The following is an 8,228-nucleotide window of genomic DNA, read 5'->3' as shown; positions in this document are numbered from 1 at the left end:
ATAAATGGGACCATCATTTACCAAAATGCGTGATTGAGAGAAGACTTTAAACTAGCGACTGGAAGCATATAGTATTTATAACAATGTTTACTAAAGTGCCTGTCTAGTAAACAGGAGATCCTGAGTTCGAATCTCAGCAGTGCCTTTTCTCTCTCGCACACACACATGCAGATTGAGTAGGTTTAATCTGAAACCACATTCCTGGTGCTCCATTTGACATGCTGAAACCAGTTCAGTGACATGTGGCGCTGTGGCTTAGTTGGTTAAAGCGCCTGCTTCGTAAGCGGGAGATCCTGAGTTCGAATCTCAGCAGTGCCTTTTCTCTCACACCCACAAATGGAGATACATTTTAAGGTAATAAAATCAAGTGAAAAGTTTGGCCAAAAACCCATCGGCTTGAATACAGCCTAATTGCTTCTGCAACCAGCAGGAGTGGAACTGCGGTAAAACAGCGAGACTAGAGGCCATTCATATGAACTGTCACACTTCTTATATAGCCTCAATTTACAAGTCGGATGCTAGCCCCTCGGTGTGGACACAGCACAAGTATATGTCTTTGTAGCTACCGTCTGTATAGCCCCTGCTGTGTAAAAGTGCCTGTCTAGTAAACAGGAGATCCTGAGTTCGAATCTCAGCAGTGCCTTTTCTCTCTCGCACACACACATGCAGATTGATTAGGTTTAATCTGAAACCACATTCCTGGTGCTGCATTTGACATGCTGAAACCAGTTCGGTGACATGTGGCGCTGTGGCTTAGTTGGTTAAAGCGCCTGCCTAGTAAGCAGGAGATCCTGAGTTCGAATCTCAGCAGTGCCTTTTCTCTCACACCCACAAATGGAGATACATTTTAAGGTAATAAAATCAAGTGAAAAGTTTGGCTAAAAACCCATCGGCTTGAATACAGCCTAATTGCTTCTGCAACCAGCAGGAGTGGAACTGCGGTGAAACAGCGAGACTAGAGGCCATTCATATGAACTGTCACACTTCCTATATAGCCTCAATTTACAAGCCGGATGCTAGCCCCTCGGTGTGGACACAGCACAAGTATATGTCTTTGTAGCTACCGTCTGTATAGCCCCTGCTGTGTAAAACTGCTGCCCCGTGTGAGGCTCGAACTCACGACCTTCAGATTATGAGACTGACGCGCTGCCTACTGCGCCAACGAGGCTACACACCCCATAGCTATGCATGCAGCTTTGGCTTATTACTACGCTATTACACTATAATTACATTATTACACTTTGCCCCCTGCAAATGGCCGGCCCAGCTGTGATCTCAGCTAAATGCAGTAGAGCAATAGCACAAGGGGAATTAGCTCAAATGGTAGAGCGCTCGCTTAGCATGCGAGAGGTAGCGGGATCGATGCCCGCATTCTCCAAGGAGCTTTTCTCTGGGTTTTTGCCACCCCTGAATGCTCTGATATCAGCTCTTGTTTGTTAGTTAAGAAGAAAAAAAAACGTTATAGTAGACTTTAAATGTAATACTTTAGAGATACAATGGCCTCCTAGACTCCATAACTTGGCATGCCTGACACGGAACTCCATATAAGGGCACAAACAGACAAAGAATCAGATGACAGGGAGGGGATGTAGCTCAGTGGTAGAGCGCATGCTTTGCATGTATGAGGCCCCGGGTTCAATCCCCGGCATCTCCACAATCATGTTTAATCAAGTATTATTATGTCTTGTTGATGAATTGAGTACAATAGAGTACCAAAGTCCTGCCGTCCTCTTAATAGGCCATGCATAAATGATAGTAGCAATTGCTTATAAAGAGTTGGTCGCCTATTATTGCATTGAAATAATATTACACTATCAATATATTATTATTGCATTATTACTACACTATTACACTGTTATTACATTATTATTATTATTATGTCAGGATGGCCGAGCGGTCTAAGGCGCCAGACTCAAGGTGGCAAACCTTCCTGGTTAAGGGACTTCTGGTCTCCGAATGGAGGCGTGGGTTCAAATCCCACTTCTGACAATGCTTTTACATGGAAACAAGTCCAAGTATTTTGCAGCGATTTCAATTCCGCCATCTTTCTATATCCGGTTGATATCCGGTCCGAAATGCAAACGGCAATTTGGGTCTTCACTCGGTAGAACCAGTAGAAACCCTAGAAACATACCCTACTTTATCATTCATTTTAAAATAAATGGGACCATCAATTACCAAAATGCGTGATTGAGAGAAGACTTTAAACTAGCGACTGGAAGCATATAGTATTTATATCAATGTTTACTAAAGTGCCTGTCTAGTAAACAGGAGATCCTGAGTTCGAATCTCAGCAGTGCCTTTTCTCTCTCGCACACACACATGCAGATTGAGTAGGTTTAATCTGAAACCACATTCCTGGTGCTGCATTTGACATGCTGAAACCAGTTCAGTGACATGTGGCGCTGTGGCTTAGTTGGTTAAAGCGCCTGCTTCGTAAGCGGGAGATCCTGAGTTCGAATCTCAGCAGTGCCTTTTCTCTCACACCCACAAATGGAGATACATTTTAAGGTAATAAAATCAAGTGAAAAGTTTGGCCAAAAACCCATCGGCTTGAATACAGCCTAATTGCTTCTGCAACCAGCAGGAGTGGAACTGCGGTGAAACAGCGAGACTAGAGGCCATTCATATGAACTGTCACACTTCCTATATAGCCTCAATTTACAAGCCGGATGCTAGCCCCTCGGTGTGGACACAGCACAAGTATATGTCTTTGTAGCTACCGTCTGTATAGCCCCTGCTGTGTAAAAGTGCCTGTCTAGTAAACAGGAGATCCTGCGTTCGAGTCTCAGCAGTGCCTTTTCTCTCTCGCACACACACATGCAGATTGATAAGGTTTAATCTGAAACCTCATTCCTGGTGCTGCATTTGACATGCTGAAACCAGTTTGGTGACATGTGGCGCTGTGGCTTAGTTGGTTAAAGCGCCTGCCTAGTAAGCAGGAGATCCTGAGTTCGAATCTCAGCAGTGCCTTTTCTCTCACACCCACAAATGGAGATACATTTTAAGGTAATAAAATCAAGTGAAAATTTTGGACAAAAACCCATCGGCTTGAATACAGCCTAATTGCTTCTGCAACCAGCAGGAGTGGAACTGCGGTGAAACAGCGAGACTAGAGGCCATTCATATGAACTGTCACACTTCCTATATAGCCTCAATTTACAAGCCGGATGCTAGCCCCTCGGTGTGGACACAGCACAAGTATATGTCTTTGTAGCTACCGTCTGTATAGCCCCTGCTGTGTAAAACTGCTGCCCCGTGTGAGGCTGGAACTCACGACCTTCAGATTATGAGACTGACGCGCTGCCTACTGCGCCAACGAGGCTACACACCCCATAGCTATGCATGCAGGTTTGGCTTATTACTACGCTATTACACTATAATTACATTATTACACTTTGCCCCCTGCAAATGGCCGGCCCAGCTGTGATCTCAGCTAAATGCAGTACGGCAATAGCACAAGGGGAATTAGCTCAAATGGTAGAGCGCTCGCTTAGCATGCGAGAGGTAGCGGGATCGATGCCCGCATTCTCCAAGGAGCTTTTCTCTGGGTTTTTGCCACCCCTGAATGCTCTGATATCAGCTCTTGTTTGTTAGTTAAGAAAAAAAAAAACTTTATAGTAGACTTTAAATGTAATACTTTAGAGATACAATGGCCTCCTAGACTCCATAACTTGGCATGCCTGACACGGAACTCCATATAAGGGCACAAACAGACAAAGAATCAGATGACAGGGAGGGGATGTAGCTCAGTGGTAGAGCGCATGCTTTGCATGTATGAGGCCCCGGGTTCAATCCCCGGCATCTCCACATGTTTAATCAAGTATTATATGTCTTGTTGATGAATTGAGTACAATAGAGTACCAAAGTCCTGCCGTCCTCTTAATAGGCCATGCATAAATGATAGTAGCAATGGACCCTTCGCTAAGCCCCACCCACTCCACTCTGTGACTGGTGGTGCGAAGTTAGTCACACCCAGGCCTGGCAGCGCCTGGCAATCTCTGCTTCTCACCCATTGACTTACATGTTAAATGACGGCTTTTCCCCTTAAAAATAATCGATCATTTCAGCAGCAATAGCTTCAAAATCTCTTCTAAATCTAGTCAACAAGGCCTGCAGTAGGCTATGCACTGGACAAATGTGCATGACATTATTTCAATAAACTAAAAACACGGGAAATGTTAGAGGGAGTAATAGCCATGGATACACGACGGTCGTCTGTCTCGACCGTCATGGATGAATTTCAACCTGGTGTTTGCACTTTCTCCATTTATAGCCCGTACATCTACAGAAACGTTCATATTTCAAATATAAAGTGCTTATCCCATGGTCACGGATGTTACATTTATGTACGGCCTCTCAAAAGTACCCGTATCATCCGTATTGTTCAATAAAAAGCATTTTAATCTGATCGGTGGCCATTTTCTTCATTTGCTTTCAACTAAGTGACCCTATCGGTTGGTAGGTGTATTGCACTCTGATACATTATAACTCTATGAGAAAATGGCCACCGATTGGATTAAAATGCTTTTTATTGAACAATACAGAATATACGGGTACTTTTGAGAGTCCCGTGCATCATTTTAACATCCGTGGCCATAGGTTAAGCAATTTATATTTGAAATTTGAACGTTTATATATATGTACGGACCGTAAATGGAGAAAGTGCAAACACCAGGTTGAAGTTGATCCATGACTGTAACAGGAGTTTTCATGTACCGCAGGGTAAGACTACAGTAGCAGTTAATAGACAAACAAATGAATGAATATACTTTAACGTGCGGAATCCGAAACAGGCAGCGCTGTGATTCTGAATTTTGTTACGATTACGGTGATTAGTAGCCCACACCACCTGGGCGAGTGAGTCGTGTTGTGTAACTTTCCTGACATAAGCTGTGTATGTGTTCAACAACACAGCCATATTCAGCCTTGCAGTTTAAGTGCAGATTTCAGCTTGGGAAAAGCAGCCTCCAACGGGTTTGGGTACGTGGTTCATAGTCACCATTGCGTTATCGTGGTATTCCTATTCTTGCTATTATGTTGCAAATGATTGTGTGTGTGCGGGCGAAATAACATTGACAGCTATGGCAGGTGACGAAAGCTTGCCAGACCTATGCCAGGCTAACAACGGTTGCTAAGGTGGCATTGGACAATCGCTTTTGGGGTGGGGTTTAGCGAAGGGTCCATTGCTTATAAAGAGTTGGTCGCCTATTATTGCATTGAAATAATATTACACTATCAATATATTATTATTGCATTATTACTACACTATTACACTGTTATTACATGATTATTATTATTATGTCAGGATGGCCGAGCGGTCTAAGGCGCCAGACTCAAGGTGGCAAACCTTCCTGGTTAAGGGACTTCTGGTCTCCGAATGGAGGCGTGGGTTCAAATCCCACTTCTGACAATGCTTTTACATGGAAACAAGTCCAAGTATTTTGCAGCGATTTCAATTCCGCCATCTTTCTATATCCGGTTGATATCCGGTCCAAAATGCAAACGGCAATTTGGGTCTTCACTCGGTAGAACCAGTAGAAACCCTAGAAACATACCCTACTTTATCATTCATTTTAAAATAAATGGGACGATCAATTACCAAAATGCGTGATTGAGAGAAGACTTTAAACTAGCGAATGGAAGCATATAGTATTTATAACAATGTTTACTAAAGTGCTTGTCTAGTAAACAGGAGATCCTGAGTTCGAATCTCAGCAGTGCCTTTTCTCTCTCGCACACACACATGGAGATTAGGTTTAATATAAAACTACAGTCCTGGTGCTGCATTTGACATGCTGAAACCAGATGGGTGACATGTGGCGCTGTGGCTTAGTTTGTTAAAGCGCCTGCCTCGTAAGCAGGAAATCCTGAGTTTGAATCTCAGCAGTGCCTTTTCTCTCACAACCACAAATGGAGATACATTTTAAGGTAATAAAATCAAGTGAAAAGTTTGGCCAAAAACCCATCGGCTTGAATAGATCCTAATTGCTTCTGCAACCAGCAGGAGTGGAACTGCGGTGAAACAGCGAGACTAGAGGCCATTCATATGAACTGTCACACTTCCTATATAGCCTCAATTTACAAGCCGGATGCTAGCCCCTCGGTGTGGACACAGCACAAGTATATGTCTTTGTAGCTTTGTAGTAACGGCAATAGCACAAGGGGAATTAGCTCAAATGGTAGAGCGCTCGCTTAGCATGCGAGAGGTAGCGGGATCGATGCCCGCATTCTCCAAGGAGCTTTTCTCTGGGTTTTTGCCACCCCTGAATGCTCTGATATCAGCTCTTGTTTGTTAGTTAAGAAGAAAAAAAATCACACCCAGTGTGAAGTGGGCGGTGTGGTCATCACAGTGGTCATCATAGTGATGGAAGCTCACTTTGATTGATTTTTGGAAGTGCATAATCCTATTTATAGGTTATTAATGTCATCATGTGTCTCGCTAGCCAATCACAGTGCTGAATAGAGTCAGCCAATAGAGTCAGCCAATCACAGTACAGGAAAGTGGGCCAAGTGGGCCAATCACAGTGCAGGAAACTAATACTAATGAGGTGTCCCAACCCCACTTATAGGGGCGGCTACACATTCCAAAAACTTTATATTAGACTTTAAATGTAATACTTTAGAGATACAATGGCCTCCTAGACTCCATAATTTGGCATGCCTGACACGGAACTCCATATATGGGCACAAACAGACAAATTCTGTGTAAAACTGCCCCGTGTGAGGATTGAACTCACGACCTTCAGATTATGAGACTGACGCGCTACCAACTGCGCCAACGAGGCTACACACCCCTATGCATTCAGCTTTGGCTTATTACTATGCTATTAAACTATAATTATATTATTACACTTTGCCACCTGTAAATGGCCGGCCCAGCTGTGATCTCAGCTATATGCAGTATGGCAATAGCACAAGGGGAATTAGCTCAAATGGTAGAGCGCTCGCTTAGCATGCGAGAGGTAGCGGGATCGATGCCCGCATTCTCCAAGGAGCTTTTTAACCTTACTGGGTTAAGATGCTCAATAATTGCAAACAACCATGTGGTTGTAGCTTGAAGCTAAATAATGCAATCAGCAGAGGGCTTTTGATGTGACACTACAGTACATGTGTGTGGAGAGGGCTGTAGCACAGACCAGCTGCTACTGGTCGTCCCAAGATCTAAGCAAAACAAAACAAACAAACAGGGGTGATGGAGACTTTGCTGTGGCTGCCCCAGGCTCTGGAATATAGCCTTCCATATTAGATGGGCCCAATCCATAGATGTTTTTAACCACTTAAACCACCTCATCCTTATTGTGTTCTCGATTAATTGAATACACAGGACCTTAATGGAAACAAGCCCTGACTTATCTGGGTCATCCTTTTAGCATTTTCACTCAGCTCACAATTTGTCACAACAGATTGTGAGCTTGCAGATCTGCAATTTGTATTCTGACCTTATTGAATCTGGCCCTGAGTAATCCATATAATATAAACAACATATACAGTTTGAGTTGTGTTTCTCAACTGTTCAAGCAGTTTTGGCATGTAACTTGTGCACGTGCTAACCTTTTTCTTTTAACACTTACGCTAATAGAGCCTGCCTGCTTGCTCAGGGGAGAACATTATTGTCAAACCAGAAACAGGACCGTGTCAAAGTTTGTGTCCAACCTAGACACAGGATCTACATGTCTCAATAGAAGAGCAGGGAGACCAAATACAACCACCCCAATTGCATAAGTTATATTGTATTAACTTACTCCATAGGCATGTAACGATTTATCGTAAATTGATTCAAAACTACTCAAACTGGTAACAATTTAAATCAATTTAATACAAAAAATATATTGAGCTACAAACAGCAGGAAAAAAAGAAGAAAATACAGGATCTTTGTAAAATAATTGATAAAAAATGAGTTTTCTGTCATTTGCTACTGAACAGAGGATAAGAGAAAACAGTATAGTAAAAAAATATATACAACTGGATTTGTGTAAGAGAAATAAATTAAAACATATATTTCCATACATTTGTCTGGAAACTAATTTTGCGTTTAAAAAATCGAGTATCGTGATTCAAATCGTACCGTGAGTTGAGTGAATCGTTACATGCCTATAAAAGATTGGACAAAATATAATGTTATTCACACTACACTACACTACAATACATAATAGAGCTTTCATCTATTATTTAGTATGTATTTCTGTGTGTCTCTCTCAAAGCTGTCTGTCTGCCTGTCTGTCTG

The sequence above is a fragment of the Gymnoscopelus braueri genome (assembly GCF_963280865.1).
Source record: "Gymnoscopelus braueri genome assembly, chromosome: 5".
Classification (NCBI taxonomy): Eukaryota; Metazoa; Chordata; class Actinopteri; order Myctophiformes; family Myctophidae; genus Gymnoscopelus; species Gymnoscopelus braueri.
The sequence above is the reverse complement of the archived record's forward strand: the minus strand, read 5'-3'. Positions refer to the sequence as shown.